Source organism: Pelodiscus sinensis, chromosome 2 (genome assembly GCF_049634645.1).
Source record: "Pelodiscus sinensis isolate JC-2024 chromosome 2, ASM4963464v1, whole genome shotgun sequence".
Taxonomy (NCBI): Eukaryota; Metazoa; Chordata; order Testudines; family Trionychidae; genus Pelodiscus; species Pelodiscus sinensis.
Window position 1 is genome coordinate 88205229 of NC_134712.1, and position 17089 is coordinate 88222317.

At 41.9% G+C, this 17089-nt stretch overlaps 1 protein-coding gene and 1 long non-coding RNA gene across 3 annotated transcripts in view; both read left to right on the forward strand.

Moving 5' to 3' along the window:
- The window catches only part of LDLRAD4 (low density lipoprotein receptor class A domain containing 4), a 439588-nt gene that overhangs the window by 302794 nt on the left and 119705 nt on the right, over positions 1-17089 (forward strand). The gene's annotated exons all lie outside the window — the stretch shown is intronic.
- LOC142827127 (uncharacterized) lies at positions 5398-9069 on the forward strand. The gene is made up of 3 exons (XR_012901561.1): positions 5398-6114; positions 6609-6735; positions 7891-9069. It is a non-coding gene; the product is annotated as an uncharacterized LOC142827127 (long non-coding RNA).

Here is a 17089-nt window from a genome sequence, read left to right on the forward strand (position 1 = left end):
TATTGTATATGAAGAGACATAAGAAAAGACAGGAATACAAAAATCTCCTATGCAGAGATAAACATCTAATTAAAGAATAAACTCACCCTCAGACCAAGCAAAGACACTTTACAGTAATAGAATTAATTATGACTTTCAAAACGTCTAAACTATGCAAAGACTGTAAACAGCATTTCATAACACAGAATCACTAATCACAGAAGCTACTCCAGTCTCCAGTCATGAAGATGAAAATTTGGATATGACCAAAAATTGGCGAACGCCTGAGGCCCCACAATGATTTCAGTCAATTTTTTGCAGGTATATATAGCTTCTTTTGTTATCTCTGTTATACCTGAAAGGTGTATAATAAATGGAAATGACTTGGTTAAAAAATGTCAAAATTTGAGGCCCTTTTTTCTCCTGAGGCCTGGGCTAAATGGCCCTCCTCTGTGCTCCCCCCACCCTTCCCTCCTCCCCCCTGATAGGTCCTGCGTGTGGGGAGCCTGCTTGACAGCTGGCTTCCCACATATATTGGCTCCTCCCCTCGTCATCTGTGCTGCTGCTTCTATCAGCAGTAGTGGGGGGGAAAAGGGAGGCAGGTGGATCCGGTGCTTGTGGTGAGCCTGCTTAAAGCCAGCTCCTAATGGGCACCGACTTTCCCCATACCGTGCTGCCCTGAAACAGAAGCATGAAGTGGGGAGTGCATGTTGTTGAGAAGATTCACCGAGAAACCCAAGCTTATCGGTTAATCATTTAGTTGACTACACATTGACATCCCTAATCTATAGACCTAGATATAGATTAGGGATGTGAATGGTTAACCTTTAAGCCTCACCCTTAATCGGTGAGGCTTACTGGTTCTAGTTAGCCAGTAGGGACTGGTGCAGCCCCTGTCCATAGTGTACCTGCCCCCCCACATGCCATAGGCAGGGAATACTCAAACCAGAGCAGCCCCTGTCTGTGGTGTGCCCCATGTGGGCAGTGTGCTACAGGCAGGTGCTCCTGTGAGTGGTCGGCCAGAGCAACCCTTGTCTACGAAGGTGGAGGAGGAGAGGGGTGTTCCAGCCCAGTAGGGCTAGGAGCAGGCCTCCCCCCAGTTTAAACAGTTAACCGGTTAAGTATAATGTTTGAGTAGTTAACCAATTAAACCAGATTTTATATCCCTAATATACATATTGATAATTGTAAATTCAGCAGCCATTTAAATTTTTTTTTTTAAAGATTTCGCTCCCCGCAATCACTGTAATACACTTTTTGTCTTCAGAGCACTTTGTGAACATTAACTCACAGCACTCCTGGGAGATTAGCCAAATGTATATTAGTCCCATTTCACTGGTAGAGGTTGAACCTCCCTAAACTGGAACCATGGATGTTCCTAGACCATAGAGCCCAGGAACAGGGAGGTCTAGTGGCAGGGTTGGAAGTGTGGCAAGGAGTCCGATGACTCAGCTAGGAGCTCTGTGTTGGGTGGGGTGGGCGGTACATTGGGGAGTTCTAGTCCTGTGGCTGGGGAGCTCCAACCCAGCAGTAGTGGGGCTGGCAGTGAGTGTGGAGCTCCCAGCACTGGCTGCAGAGCTCCTGGCCCTGGCTACAGAGATCTGGTGGCAGCTAGGGAGCTTCCCCACAGGTGGCTAGGCAGCACTCACCACTGAGCCCTGGCTGTGGAGCTCTGGTCCCAGCCATGGAGACCCAGCTTCAGAGCCCTGTCCTTCGTCCCAGCCCCTGATCTAGGAAACTCCGGCCATGGCTTCCTAGTCCGAACTACCGTTACTCCTCGTGAAACGGTGGAGTAACGAGGTGAAACGAGGAGTAACGGTAGTTCGGACTAGGAACCCTAGTCCGAACTACCTAGTCCGTGCCGCATGTAGCCGCGCGGCACGGAGTCCGCACTAGCAGACATTTAAAAATGGCGGCGCCCGGCTTTATGCAAATCCCGGGCTTCATTTGCAACTCCGGTTGCCTACATTACCACCCTAGTTCGAACTAGGGTGGTAGTGTAGACATACCCTCAGAGAGTAGATTTGACACTTATGAGCCAGTTCTGTCTTAGGAGAATTCAGACTCTAATATTCCTGATACTTATTTAATTTGTCTCCTCATATTATCTACAGTCTCTAAGGCTAATGACTTCCTTAAAACATCTCCTTAATTTTGTAGCCCCCGCAGTATTCCTGAAGCTGTTTAGGCAGGAAATCTGTCTCCCATTTCTTTTTTTCCTTCTTGCTACAGTGCTATCTGAAGCAAGATCTCTTGCTCTGGGTCTTTTGTTTTGGGGCAGAAGGGTAGAGCAGGCTGGTTGTGTGTCTGTGTTTGTGTGTCTGTCCATGCATGCATGGGAAGAAATTGTGGAGGTCCCCCAGTGCTGCCATAATGAGGTGAAAAGCATTTCCCAGTGTTGCAGTAATGAGTATGGGGGGATTAAATACATGAAATGGTGGAAAGGTAGTGACTGCCCATTACTATAGCGCTGGGGTAGGGAAGATGACAAATAGGGTTAAAGGAGCCCTACCCTATAATGATGGAAGAAGGAGAAAAATATTGTTGGGGATTCTCTGCTGAGTAAAGGGGAGAGATTGAAGGGGGAGGCCAATATTGCAATTATCATGCAGAAGGAAATTTTCAGAGGTCTACCTGACCCCATTATATGGGATGAGAAATCTTCCTGCCTCCCACATCCTCAGACATAACAGGTATGTCTCCTATGTATTCATGTGGATGAAAATAATAACAATAATAAAACCGGTAGCAGAATCAAATTAATGTGGTCTCCTGCAGGAGAAATATTTACCCAATGTGTCCTGCCAGTTAGAGAGATTGGCATTAAACCTAGACATTACCTCATCTTCCTGGGCAGACAGCCTATTTCTATGCTAAGCAAGTCTGCAGGAGTGAACAACTGAATACCTGCCTGATTAGCTGTGCAGCAGCAGATCCTGGTTGGAAGCGATTTCCCTTAGCGCTTTCTCTCTCTTGTGCACTCTCTCTCTCTGCAAGGTTTGTCACTATGCGTTATCAAACTGTTTTTCATCTTGAAGGGCACATTGCGGGGAAGATTTTCCAGACAGGTGGGCAAGCATAAATGCTGATCCAAATCAGAAAGGTCAAGATGAACAGAAGGAAGAAAAGTAAAGTGTGTGTGTCCCTCCTTCCTTCCCTCCCTCCCATTCTCTCTGCAAGTATCAGTGCCAAGTAGGTGAAAATGGATTAATGAGGAAGAGAGAGATAAGTACAAGGATTGTGCTATGGAAAGGAAATTTTATTTTTTGAGTGTAGATGAGGGTTCCTTTCTGAACATTTTAATTGCCTGTCACTGATAATATCTTTAGTTTTGTTCTTGGGTGACAAATCTTAGGATTCTTTGTTGGGACTAAAATCATAGCATAATTACCATAGTTGGCACTTGTATAGTAGCCTCTATCTGAGAATCTCAAAGTACTTTGCAACCTTTAAAGAATTAAGCCTCATGTTACACCTTCACAACAGTTAAGAACCATTCTGAGAGGTAGCCGAGTTAGTCTGTAACTGGAAAAATTTTAAAAACAGCAAATAGTCTTGCAGCACCTTAGAGACTAACAAAACATGTAGATGGTATCATGAGCTTTCATGGATATAACCCACTTCTTCAGAGGAAAGCTTCAGATGAATGCTTCTTTAGTAAGATAGTAATAGAGATGTAGTCCTGTTAGTCTGGTCTTGCTGAAACAAAAGACAGGACTATGCAGCACTTTAAAGACTAACAAGATGGTTTATTAGGTGATGAGCTTTCGTGGGCCAGACCCACTGGCCCACAAAAGCTCACCACCTAATAAACCATCTTGTTAGTCTTTAAAGTGCTGCATAGTCCTGTCTTTAGTAAGAAGCATTGTTGAGTATGCTGCTGTCTCAGGCTGCCCTGATTCATTCTGCCCTGAGAAGACAGAATGACTCAGGACTCTGCTGCTTGACTACCCTTTTTTCCTCTCTGTGTGGCTCAGAGGCTCAGAAAATCAAGGACAGATTTTTTGCCTCAAGAAACTGGCCCAAGATCCCCTACGGTACGTCTACACGGCATACTTATTTCGAAATAAGCTATTTTGGAAAAAAAATTCGAAATAGCAATGTCTACACAACAGGGAAGCCTGAAAATTAGTCCAAGGCAAGCTTCTCTAACATGGACGTAATACCTCGAATTAGAGTCCCAGGAGGCACTGGGGAATAATTACTTTGAATGGCCTGGGGAGGAGCTATTTCAAAATAGCAGCAGTGGAGTGAAATAGCTATAATGTGGAATGAGGATTACAGATTTCAAAAACTGTCCGTTATTTGAAATTATTTCGAAATAACGGAATTTCTGTGTAGTCGCTCGCATTGTTATACAGGCATTCCGCGACTTACGCGGATCCGACTTATGTCGGATCCGCACTTACGAACAGGAATTTTCTCGCCCTGGAGCTCACGGGCGGCACGTCGCCACCCATGTCCTCAGGGGCGAGAAAAGCTTCTCCCGGTCTCCCTGGTCTGCTGGGGGGGGGTCCAGCAAAGCCGCTGGACCCCCCCAGCAGGCCAGGGACACCTGAGGAAAGCCACCGCCTGGGCGGCTTTGCTCGTTTGCCCGGGAGCAAACGAGCAAAGCGGCGGCTTTGCTCTGGTGTCTCTGGTCTGCTGGGGGGTCCAGCGGCTTTGCTGGACCCCCCCAGCAGACCAGGGGGACAGGAGCAAAGCCGCGGAGCACGCCCGCAGCGGGACAGCCCGGGCGCGCTTGGGCTGTCCCGCTGCGGGCATGCTCCACGGCTTTGCTTTCCATCTCCGTGGTCTGCAGGGAGACAGGGAGCAAAGCCTCGGAGCATGCCCGCAGCAGGACAGCCGCGGCGCGCCTGGACTGTCCCGCTGCCTGCGTGCTCTTTGGCTTTGCTCCGCGTCTCCCAGGTCAGCAGACCAGGGAGATGGAGCAAAGCCGTGGAGGACTTGGGTGGTCCCGCCACCCCCGTCTCCCTGGTCTGCTGGGGGGGGGGTGCAGCTAGTCCCCCCCCCCCCAGCAGACCAGGCTTTTCTTGCCTACCCTTGGGGTAGAGCAGCTGGGGGCTGCCGGGTTGGTCCCGCAGCACCGCTCTGGACCAACCCGGCAGCACCCCAGCTGCTCTGCCCCAGGCGTTCTGATTCAGCCGCTGCTGGTCAGTTTCAGTAGCGGCTGAATCAGGACGCCTGGGGCAGAGCAGCTGGGGTGCTGCTGGGTTGCTCCAGTAGCGCCGAGGTGCCGTGCTACTGGAGCAACCCAGCAGCACCCCAGCTGCTCTGCCCCAGGCGTCCCCAAGTCAGCCGCTGCTGAAACTGAGCAGCAGCTGACTACAGGAAGCCCGAGGCAGAGTTGCTCTGCCCCAGGCTTCCTGGAATCAGCCGCTGATCAGTTTCAGCAGCAGCTGACTTGGGGATGCCTGGGTTTCTTAAGTTGAATCTGTATGTAAGTCAGAACTGGCATCCAGATTCAGCCGCAGTTGAAACTGATCAGTTTCAGCAGCGGCTGACGCCAGTTCCGACTTACATACAGATTCAACTTAAGAACAAACCTACAGTCCCTATCTTGTACGTAACCCGGGGACTGCCTGTATTTTGAAATAATGGCTGTTATGCCAAAATAACGCTGCTGTGTAGACGCACCCCTAGTGATTCAGTGCTGTACGCAGGAGGCATGACTCCTTATCCCTGTTGCTATCACTAGACCACTGGTAATTTTGTTTGGTAAATAGAGTATCTTCAGGTGTACGATGTGGGAAACATATTTTAATGTAATAATGATGCAAAGCTGACCACTTCCACATTTTTCTTCATTTGATTCATTATTTGTCTAATGAAAATGCTCTAAGTTAAATGTACCTTGCGGACTGTTGTCACTGAGCTCTTTGTTGTTCTCTCTCTCTGGGATTTAGAAATCTAAAGCAGTCAGCATATGGATGATACTTCTACACTAGAAAATGTCTTACCCATTTTGCAGCAGTAAAAATGGGTATAAACTTCAGCATGCACCATTGCATGAAAAAGGGATAAGAAATACCCTAATGGACCCAAGAAGGCTTACATTGTCCATTATCTACCTTTCAGTAACTGACATTCATCTCCCTTTACCCATTGAAGCCTGCTAAGCAGCTACCTGATAAGGTAACTTTATCCCTTCTTCAGACTGAGTCTAGATTCTTAGAAAGTAAGTTGCTAATTTCTCCCTGTGCCAGGAGGGCCATGAGGGGTTGGAAATGCTGGGCCCAAAGAGCACATTTGCACCAAGGTATTCTCCTCCAATAAAGGAATTTTCTTCTGGTAAGCAGCAGGTGGCTTCTGCCTCAAGAGTGTCATAGAGAAGCTGGAAGTTGATGAGAGGCTCCAATCTATTTCTTCTAGTGAAAACAACAAAAACTAGATACTGATTCACCTTTCACTCTTTGTATAGTTGTGACATTCCAGGGTACAAGTCAGATTAATGCGCAGTTGTAGTTCCCCTGCCCTGCAACCTTGGGTGTCCACCCAAGAATTAGCCCACGTAGACCGCTCACAAACAATCTTGCAGCCATCCTTGGGTTACACTCTGGCTCTAGCCAGCTTGGTTATATTGCGGAGTGGACCTCAATACACCGCAGTCTTTGATTTTTTTCCCTCAGGAACGTATGTCCTATACTGCCCATCTCTCTCTTGGACAATACGAGTTACATGCAGGTCTTGTCTTCACCTGCAGCACTACAATGGCTCAGCTGTACCAGTGCTTCTGAGTGACGATGCTATTATGCAGTGAGTGAACTTCTTAATTCATGTGAACTTAATTCACGTCCCGATAGGCTCTCTTGTTGACCTAATACTGTCTACGTGGAGTGTGTGGGGGGTGTCAAGTCAATATAAATATGTCACTCAAGGGTGTTGATTTATCAGACCTCTCAGCAATGTAGTTATATTGGTATAAAGTTGTAGTGTAGACCTGGCCTAAGTTTATTTCTTTATAAGAAATAATATGCACACTCCTTGTATTCCTACATGGAGTTTCCCAGACACTGCAGATTAAACACACTCGATTAAATAAAACAGTAAAACAAGTTTATTAACTACAAAGACAGATTTTAAATGAATTCAAATAATGAGGCATAATGGTTAGAAGAAAAATAAAGATAAGATGATTACTAATACATAATTTAACAATTATGTCAGTTTCAAACAGTTTTTCAGGACATGCTTTCAGCAGTCTTACCAAACCCTGTAGGTCAGGATCCCTTCTGCTGGAGTCAAATGAAAGTTTCTTTTGTTGCTTCATGTGCTGTGAATGCAATGAGCACGGAGTGTGAGGGTTCTGTGGGAGGGTTTGTCCCTCCTTTTTGCAGTGCACCTCCTAAAAAACATTTTCAGCTGGGAAGTGGAAGGATGTTCCTTGCTGCTTTTTTTTTCTCACCTGTTTGTTTCATTTTGTTTCCTTCCTGCTTGATGACTCTGTCTACTGCTTAAATGGAAATAAAGGCAAGCTGCACATATTTCTTTGTTTAGAACAGACCTACTCTGCCAGCCTCAGACTGTGCAGAGCTGTGGGGTTTTCCACATATGTTAATAGCATCATAAAGGGGTGCCTTATAATTTCACATACAAGGTAGCCACACATATGTTATAAAGATAACAATGATTAGCAAATTATGAGTTTTCAGATAATATTTCACAAGCCATACTCTGCACAACATTATTACAGTAATGTGTAAGGTGTGAACACAACGGTATTATCTCTCATAATAGTCATGTACAGAGATACAAAGTTGGATATAAGAGTATCACTCTAGTCTAGTGTTACTTTACATTTACCCTTCACTGTTCTAAAGGATAACATGAGGTAATGGAGAACCTGGCCCATCACCTTGTGGGGGTTTTTTAAATGGGATTTTTAACTATTTTTGTTATATTTCTTCACAGAATACTAACAACCAGAAGCAGGAAAAGATAAGAGTACAACAGAATTGTGAATAACATGAAACAAAGATTAGACCACTGTTACGTATATCACATGTGAGAATCCTGTAATTTTTTTCAAAATATCTGAGGGAGTCGCCTGGCTAAGATGTTATTTTTTCTAGAAATACCATTAGAATTAAACCCAGCTAAACCCAGGGTTGTGAGTTCAATCCTTGCGGAGGCCATTTAGGGTTTTGGGGCAAAAATTTGTCAGGGATGGTACTTGGTCCTGCTGTGAAGGCAGGGGACTGGACTTGATGACCTTTCAAGGTCCCTTCCAGTTCTAGGAGATAGGCAATCTCCATTTAAAAAAAAATCATCCTTATACTCCGTTATTCTGTGATGGAGACAGTTTCCTTTTTTCCACTAATTTACTCTTGAGAGAATTCTGCTCCAAAATATTAAAAATTCTGCACACAATATTTTAAAATTCTGCACAATTCTGCACATATTATTTGTCAAAATAACACTTTGTGCCAGTTTCAGTTATTTTGGTAATATCTGTCAGTAAGTATGTCTAATAATATAGACATACACCGCATTTCCCCAGAAATAAAAAGTTAAAGGAACCCCTATGACAACCCAGTTCCTGTTTCTCTGCACCCTCAGGCTATGTCTAAGCAGTAGCATTATTTTGGAATAACTGACGTTATTCCAAAATAATATAGTCCAGGTCTACTCAGCAAGAAGTTATTTCAACATAAAGTCAAAATAGTGTCAAGCTGGAGTACTTCTTACTCCGAACCCTCTTTTTATGTAACCCTCTTTTTATGGGGAGTAAAGGAAGTTGGAGGAAGTTGCTCTAACTCAGGGTATGTCTACACTTGCACCCTCTTTTGAGAGAGGGATGCAAATCAAGACATTTGAAATTGCAAATGAAGCCAGGATTTAAATATCCCATGCTTCATTTGCATATTCACATTATGGCGCTATTTCAAAATAGCACTATTTCGAAATAACAGATGCTCTTAAGACACGGTTATTTCAAGAGAAAACCCTTCTCTTGAAATAACTGGTAAACATCATTGTATGAGGTATAACGGTTATTTCAAGAGAAGCGTTTTCTCTCGAAATAACCACGTTTTAACAGCGTCTGTTATTTTGAAATAGCATCATAACATGAATATGCAAATGAAGCACGGGATATTTAAATCCCAGCTTCAATTTCAAATGTCTTCATTTGCATCCCTCTCTCAAAAGAGGGTGCAAGTGTAGACATACACTCTGACTTCCTGTTGTGTAAACAGCGCCAAAAGCCGAAATAAGCTATTTCAACTTCAGCTACACAACTGACATAGCTCAAGTTGCGTAGCTTATTTCAGCTTTAGCGCCACTGTGTAGACATGACCTCAGTGCCCAGAGAAGGGGCCAAACACTCATATCTCCTCCCCTCCAGAACTCAACCTTGGCCCTTCCTGGCCAGATGCTAATACTCCCTACCCCCTCCCCCTCAGATGCACACTCCCTTCCCATCAGAGCCCAATGGCACCATTGCCCAGCCTAGACATTAGACACTCTAGTTCTTAGCGCCCAGGGATCCAAAGAGAGAATCAGCTTGATGATGGGTCCCAGGCTTGCATGGACTTTCTTGCAAGTCATTCTCTCCTTCCCTCAAGGCAAGCTCAGAATTGCAGCTGCTGGGAAAGTTCCAGTTCCCTTCTCCTCCCCCACCCACTGGTCATGTTTTGTATTTGCAAGCGGGGGTCTGCCATGTCCAGCAGCCTCCTAGTAGTGGCCAAGCCTATTTCAGTGGAGAAAAAAAGGAAATTATACCCACACAATATTAATTTAGACCAAAGTGTCCAATGGTGCATAACTCCCCCAGGAGCAACTGATGCATTATATCAGATATGATCTATGACAATATCTATCAGTTTGGTTTTATATTTGTCTGGGTGCATTTATGCCTTTATTCCAAGGTGTAGATAGTTTTTTAATACTTTTTTTTTTAACAAAGGATTGGTATGTGATAAGAGAATCATCAACTGAATGTAGAGATTAATTTAATTGGATAAAGGAACATGAGGACACTTCAGACATTTTACTCAAGTAGTAAGAGAGTCAAGAAGTCTGACTGGCTTTTCAAGGTAGGACAAGTAGACACATTGAGACATGGCTGGTTGATAATTTGCAGCTAAAATCAGTATATAAGTATTTGAGTTTGAAAGTCTTAATAGCCTTTAATGTAGTCAGAACTGGCAAACAGATGGAAGGGTTAACTTTATCTCATGAAACCAAGTATAGGTAGTTAGCGTATCAGATGAGAGAGGTGATGGTGTGGTACTTCAGACATGAACATGAAATAGTCAAACTGCATAATCCCTGTACCTGCAGGCTGGAATGGCTAACAGAGCGGTGAAATAGAATACCTGATTTCTATAATACAAATGGCATTTTCCACTCTGTGATCATAAGATTAAATGAACACCTGGTTTGATGACACAGCTCTCTAACTTTTCTCAAGAGAAAACAAAACCAGACATAACTATACTTTAATATCACAGTTTTTGTTCACTTGATTCAAAAACAGAAGTACTGCTGTTCATTACATAACAGAAAATATGATTGTGTTATAACTGTTGCATGCAATGCAAAAATAAAACATGCATGCAGGCAAGGGCAGTTCAGATCGTATCTTCTAGGATACCCCCAAGATTTAATTTTCATTCTAACACTCAACACTTTCTGTAGAAATTCATAAGCCAATGACTAGAACTTAACTCTTCAACAGGTAATTTTGCATTCATTCAAACATAGTCCTTTAAAAGGAGGAGTGTCCAGAATGGGTTCCGTGGCTTAGTGTTGCCATGAGAACATCCATCCTGGTCTAACATGGAAGTGTGACAAGTTCCTAAAACAGAGGTGTGACAGGATCCAGCATATAATGCTCCGTCTCCAGTCAAACAACTTTCACTTGCATCAAGATGGCACGGTAGCTTTGGCACCCTATGTATTATATATGATGATAGCTGCACACTGCTCCACTTACTTCATTTTACCAGTTGGTCTTGGCTCCTACACTGCTAAGTAAGAAGTGGGGGAGGGAAGAGCCTCCTTATCTAAATGATTGAATTCTCTTTGGATAATTGATGATTATATGCTCACAGAAAAATTGAATTATGATCACTGTACATTTCTTGGTTTATGTTTCTTCAGTTTTACTTACCATTCATTTGCAATTCCTATGATCCTTGTCACATATTGATTTTACCTAGAATGTGATTAAAAGCTAATGACTATCCAATTTTACTTGCATCAAGGGCAGCATTTCCTTGTTTTTCTTTTGTAATGGTAGTGTCAACAGTTGTGTAATGGATATGCATGCTGCTTTAAATCTCTAGCCTGTTATTGTCCGTCCATCTGTCAGTAGTTAGAATTCCTATGCTCTCATGAGTGCTATTAATCTGGATTTGTCAGTTCTTTATGTTTTTTATGTTGATTTTCACTTTAAAATAAAATGTCTTCGATGGCACCATGGCATTTGATGCACAACATTCAAATGTTTCTGGCGTGTATTTTTAAGAGATTATATTTGTAGAGGGCTGTAGCACTTGTTTCTTGCATAAATTTACTGATTACATATTAAACATATTGATGTTCTGGGTTGCATGTGACATCGTGTGTGGAAAGTAATCTGGTTTAAACTAATATACAATAGTCTGGTGATGAATTACTATATACATCAAATTAAATGTGATTAATGCTTCTTTTGAAAGCTTTGTGTGTAAACATTTAGGACCAGATTCAGATGAGTTGTTCCTGGAGGAGAATGCAAGGAGTTTGCCCTCTTCATGCAACTGTGAAAGGCATAAGAAGAATTCTAGTTACTGTATAGAAAAGAACGTTGGGGCTTCACCCATCATACTCAGGGATATAGCAAACCCCAAAAGAAATGGGGACAGTGGCAGTGATTCTCAGCTTCGTCTCCCTAAGCAATTGCCAAGAAATGTGACTAGCTGCACTGGTGAGTTAGGCTGTGCCCCACAAAAGGTTGTAGTAATGAGCACAAAGTCTCTGCCCACCTAGGAGCTCTGGGAGGCTTTCTGTCTCATGTGTAATACATTGCCATAATGTAGGGTTGTGCTACAATGTGTAGTTGAGCCTTTGCTGCTTTCCTTCAGTCAAATTTCATTTTAATACAAACTTAAAATATTTTATTGCAAGTTAAAAACATCTTTTACCGTTGTTTCCCCCCCCCCCCCCTTTAAAAAAATCTTAATTTTAAAGAAAATGTAGTGCTTATCAAGGGTGCTGGATTGACTTCTCTGGGGACTTGAACTCTCTGCCTAGCAGCAGGTACAGTTGGTGTAGTAGCACTATAAATTTGCCCAGGCAATAATACAACTAACATCCTTCAACCAAGTGATGGACATGCTGCCTGTAAGGATGGTAGGGATTTATGGGGGGGGAGGGCTGTTTTGTGAGGTTGCCAGCAGTGGAGCTTGCCAAATACAGACAGTTGTCATGGTGGTGTGATTTGACTGCCTTTCCTCTAAGAACTAGACTGAGACCACAAACTCATTTTCACGTGTGCCAAAATGCCTTCAGAAGGCTTCTAACTTTTGGTCAATACTAGACTGATTTGAACTAGTGACCTAGTAGCACAAGCCATCTGCCAATCCCCCTTCCTCCCCCCCGCCCCCATCATTCTGGAGTCTTAGTTTGTATCGTACTGCAGAAGTGAGATCAGACCGCAAGATTTATGTGGATTTGTTATTTATATCCTGATGGTAGTATTGAATCTACAGATTGTTCTTAAAATTAAAGAAATATATTTATATCCTTTTGTCTTCCAGCAATTAAGGTTATATTTATAAATTGCTTTCTGATCTCTTCTGCCTAACATCTATTCAAAAATGTATTTTGGTGAAAGGATGAATTGGTATAACTCCTTAAACTGATTTAAATTTTGCTATTACAGAGGTGAACAAGACACTTGTAAGATCCAGCTTACAGTTCTTGGGGAACTCTGCAATGGCTCTAAATGCAACAATTGCAGAATTCCCTCAGGACTAAATTTAGGATCATTACTTTGCTTGCTTCCACATCATTTAGATATATTTACAGTGAAGACAGGAATAAGTTTATTATCCAAGAATAGAGATTCATGTAATAGTGAATAGCATTAGTGGAAACAAATGGTTACATATAAAACAAAATCATAACACGCATTCTAGAACCAAAACTTTACTAACAAATTACTCCCTTATCTAAAGAAGGTTATCTCACCCAAAGTTCTCTCCGGTTTTTCAATGAACTCTGGTTAGAACCCCTTTTTCATGAAGCAAATCTCTCTGTTTTTTTCTTACAGTCCATTTTCATTTAGTTCAAATACTGACAACCACTGTTCCTCCAGCTTTTATTTGAGACATCAAATGACATTCTTTGATGAACCAAAATGTATATGCCAGAATCTGCAGATTCCTGTAACCCTTTTGCACCCCTTTGCCAGCTAGCATTAAGAGATTGTGGATCACAGCATACAGCACTAATTAACACACAACCAACCAACCAAAGGGGAGATCCTCGGTGTAAAATGTCATAGCACCAGAGAATTTGCACTGGCTGAAGATTTATCCCAAATGTCAATTTTGTTTTTGTTACTGAACTGTTTGAAATATTAAAGATTCATGATGTTACTTGGATGTACCTTTGGATTTTTTTTAGTCTTTACCTTGTGTACCTAGAACAAATATTTAAAAAAAGATTAAACTGCATGAATATTAAAGGGACAGATCTTGAAAGAGATATTAAGGAATGAGAAGAACACACCCCATACATCTTTTTGATTTATAAAAACATATTAATGAAAATATATTCTCTTCACCCCACTCCTTTGTTTTGTTTCTTTGTTTTTTGAGAGCCATCCATGTTTATGCCTGTTTTAATAACACAAACAGTAAGCACTTGCAAGGAAACTTTAATGAACTCCCAAAAGACAATGATCACAGACTTCAGTTCAAAATCAACTCGGAAAATGAAACAGCTTCTGGGTGTGCTTCTGGATTGTAAAGTATTTGGAAAGAGGAAAAAGATTTATGTTGCATTTAAACTTCAGTTGTCTAGGTTTCAGTTGTCTGGACATTGTAAAGAGTATGTGAATGGTCACACATGTATGAGTGTGTGAGAGAGAGCTGTAGTTGGAAACTTTAGGGTAATGGACCAAAGAGCTTTCCACATATTTCTCTTTGCTCCTTACCTGAATGGCTGTACAAATATGCAGCCATGAGAATGACATTTGTTGAATAGGACTGGTTTAAGGGATAATAACTGGTGGGGGGCACTCTTCATAGCTTCTGCAGGCCTAGCTTATTGCACATACCACATGGTCCTTACTTTCCTCCTTTCTCCCCTGTCTCCACAAGCTCCCTGCTTGCTACTTTCACATCCCATGGCAGGTACTCTCTGTGCCCTCCTTCTCCCCATAGCAAGAGCTTTGTGTGAGCCTTCACTCTTTGCTTCTCTCATTCCCCACTTCCCCTCCTGTCTGGGGCTCTGACCCACATTTTCTCAAACTCAACCAATAATAATGGATACTTTTGTAGTTCTCCACCATCTGAGGACATTGAAGTAATTTACAAACGTTAATAACTTAGGCATCACAATGGTGCTGTTAGATAAAGGCTCAGTGGGGTAGCCATATTAGTCTGTAACTTTAAAAACAAATAGTCATGTAGCACCTTAGACACTAACAAAAATATATATAGTATCATGAGCTTTGGTGGGCAAAACCCACTTCTTCAGATGAGCTGAATGTGTTGGATAAAGTAGTTATTTTCTCCCACCCCTTTTCCTTTTATTGAAAATGGAGAAACAGTTACATAGTGAGATTGCGGGCTTTTCCCTTGTTTCATGGGAGGTCTGCTGCAGTGTCAAGGTTAGAACACACATCCCTAGCGGTTTTTAAGTCTCGGCTTGACAAAGTCCTGGCTGGGTTGATTTAGTTGGGATTGGTCCTGCTTTAGGTGGAGGGCTGGACTTGATGACCTCCTGAGAACTTTTCCAGCCCTATGAATCAATGATCTCCTGATTCCCAATTTTGTGCTTTAAGCATTAGACTCTACATGAGCTTTCTTTGATTCTGATATGAAAACTGATAAACATACAGACCAAAGGTAACAGATAGCCATCCTGCATCAAAAGCCTTTCCAAGATTTCTGATTTTTTTTTATAGTTGTGCCGTGATCAAAGGAAAGGTTTGAACCTAGTGCAATTGTTTTATAAATTATGACAGTACAAATGTGTCTCATATCAGGTTGGCAGGATTATAAAGTAGAGGAAATTCTGAAGTGCCAGGTTATACTGTTAGATAATTCAACCAGCTGTCTAAGTGATGGTTTACATTTATGTACTGTAAGGACCACATCTTCTCTAAAATATTTTCTTTAAAACTGCTTTAAGACTTATTTATACACACACAAGCCATACATGCTTGCACAAATCAGTATTTTCAAATGTAAATTGGATGTCTAGACATTCAATTACCCAGTCTCTGCATGAATATTCTGTTTGTTTGTGAAGAATATGTTCCTATATGAGTCCTTTCTGTGATGCTGCTCAGTATAATAATAATAAAATATGTATATAGAGTTTTTTACAAAAGTCCATCAGGACTTCAGAATCTAAACATAATGTTATGGGCAGGCATAGCTCAGTGATTTGAGCATTGGCCTGCTCAACCTAGGGTTGTGAGTTCACTCCTTGAGGGGGTCATTTAGGCATCTGGGACAAATCTCCAACACTTCAGTTAGTCTATAAGGTGCCACAGGACTCCTTGCTGCTTTTGCAGATTTAGACTAACACGGCTACCCCTCTAATATCTGTCATGGATGGTACTTGGTCCTGCCCTGAGGGCAGGGGACTGACACCATGACCTCTCAAGGTCTCTTCCAGTTCTCTGAGATAGGTATATCTCCTTATATTATTATTATAAAACATCATCAAACAGATATTTCTTCAGTTTTGACTGAAAAACTAAAGTGGATTCTGCCTCAGAATAGAGATAAGAAGGAGACTTCGTAACCATGGAGCAGAAATGCTAAATACTGAAGCCCCAAATATTTGAAATTATACTAAATGTACAATGTTTGGAAGTGTTTGTTTTGTGAGGGTTTTCCTTGAGTTTGTTAAAATATTTTGATTCCTGAAAGTCTCAACACACCAGGGATGGGAGCTAAACCATATTTAATTTGCACATTGCTGTTCAAACAAAGGCTTTCTAAATTGACTGGTGTTGAGGTGCTGGAGACACAGTTAAACTCACAAAGGTGCAATATACTTGAATGACTGAAGCAGCATAAATGTGAATTATCTTTATTACTGAAATTCCGTGGCAGGTTAGATTATTTATTTTGAGATAGGCTGGAAACTTTTCTATTCAGTGCCTTTCCTTCTTTATTTGCTCATCACAGCAGTAGCTAAATCACAGGTTTAATGTCACATAAGCACATTATCACACACAACTCCCCTGTGTAATTTAGTGACCCATCATCCCTCCTGTTATGGTGTAGCCATGATGCTGATGGGAACAAGGTGAGAACTCTTGCTGCTAACAAGCAGGGATCCTACTTTTCCATGATAACCCTTCTCCCACCAAAAAACATTTCTCTTATAAAAAACATAACAATCCATGTTTTTCCACATTAGAAATGAAACATTGAACTTTAGTTTCCCTACCTATAATATATCTGGAAATCAGTTGAGAACAATGTTTTATTGGTGTATTTGCAGTTGTAAAATGCTGGAATGGTCCAGTCACAGTGCATTGTTTCTTTTACTGTTGTCAATGGCCCTGCTGTTTCAGGCTCTTGTTTTTGTTTCTTTCCATTCAATTTATGTTTAGCGCTTTCTGTAAGTTCTACAAATATCTACCTTCAACTGTGATCTACAGCTTTGCTGCATACAGCAACGGCATATCACCACGAAACTTGTCCTTGCCAAAGTCAGTGACAAGGTCTTGATGGTTGATTATTAAAATTTTCAGCATCTTTTCATGACATTAATTACTCATGTTTGGAGACTGAAGTGAAATCTGAAATTTTATTGAAAACATGAATACACCAGGAGCCATTTATTGGAATATGATTATGTAAATTTAAATCACATTCAAAAATCAACCACAAGAGGGGGAGGTTGCATGCAATGAATAAGTGCTGCTGGT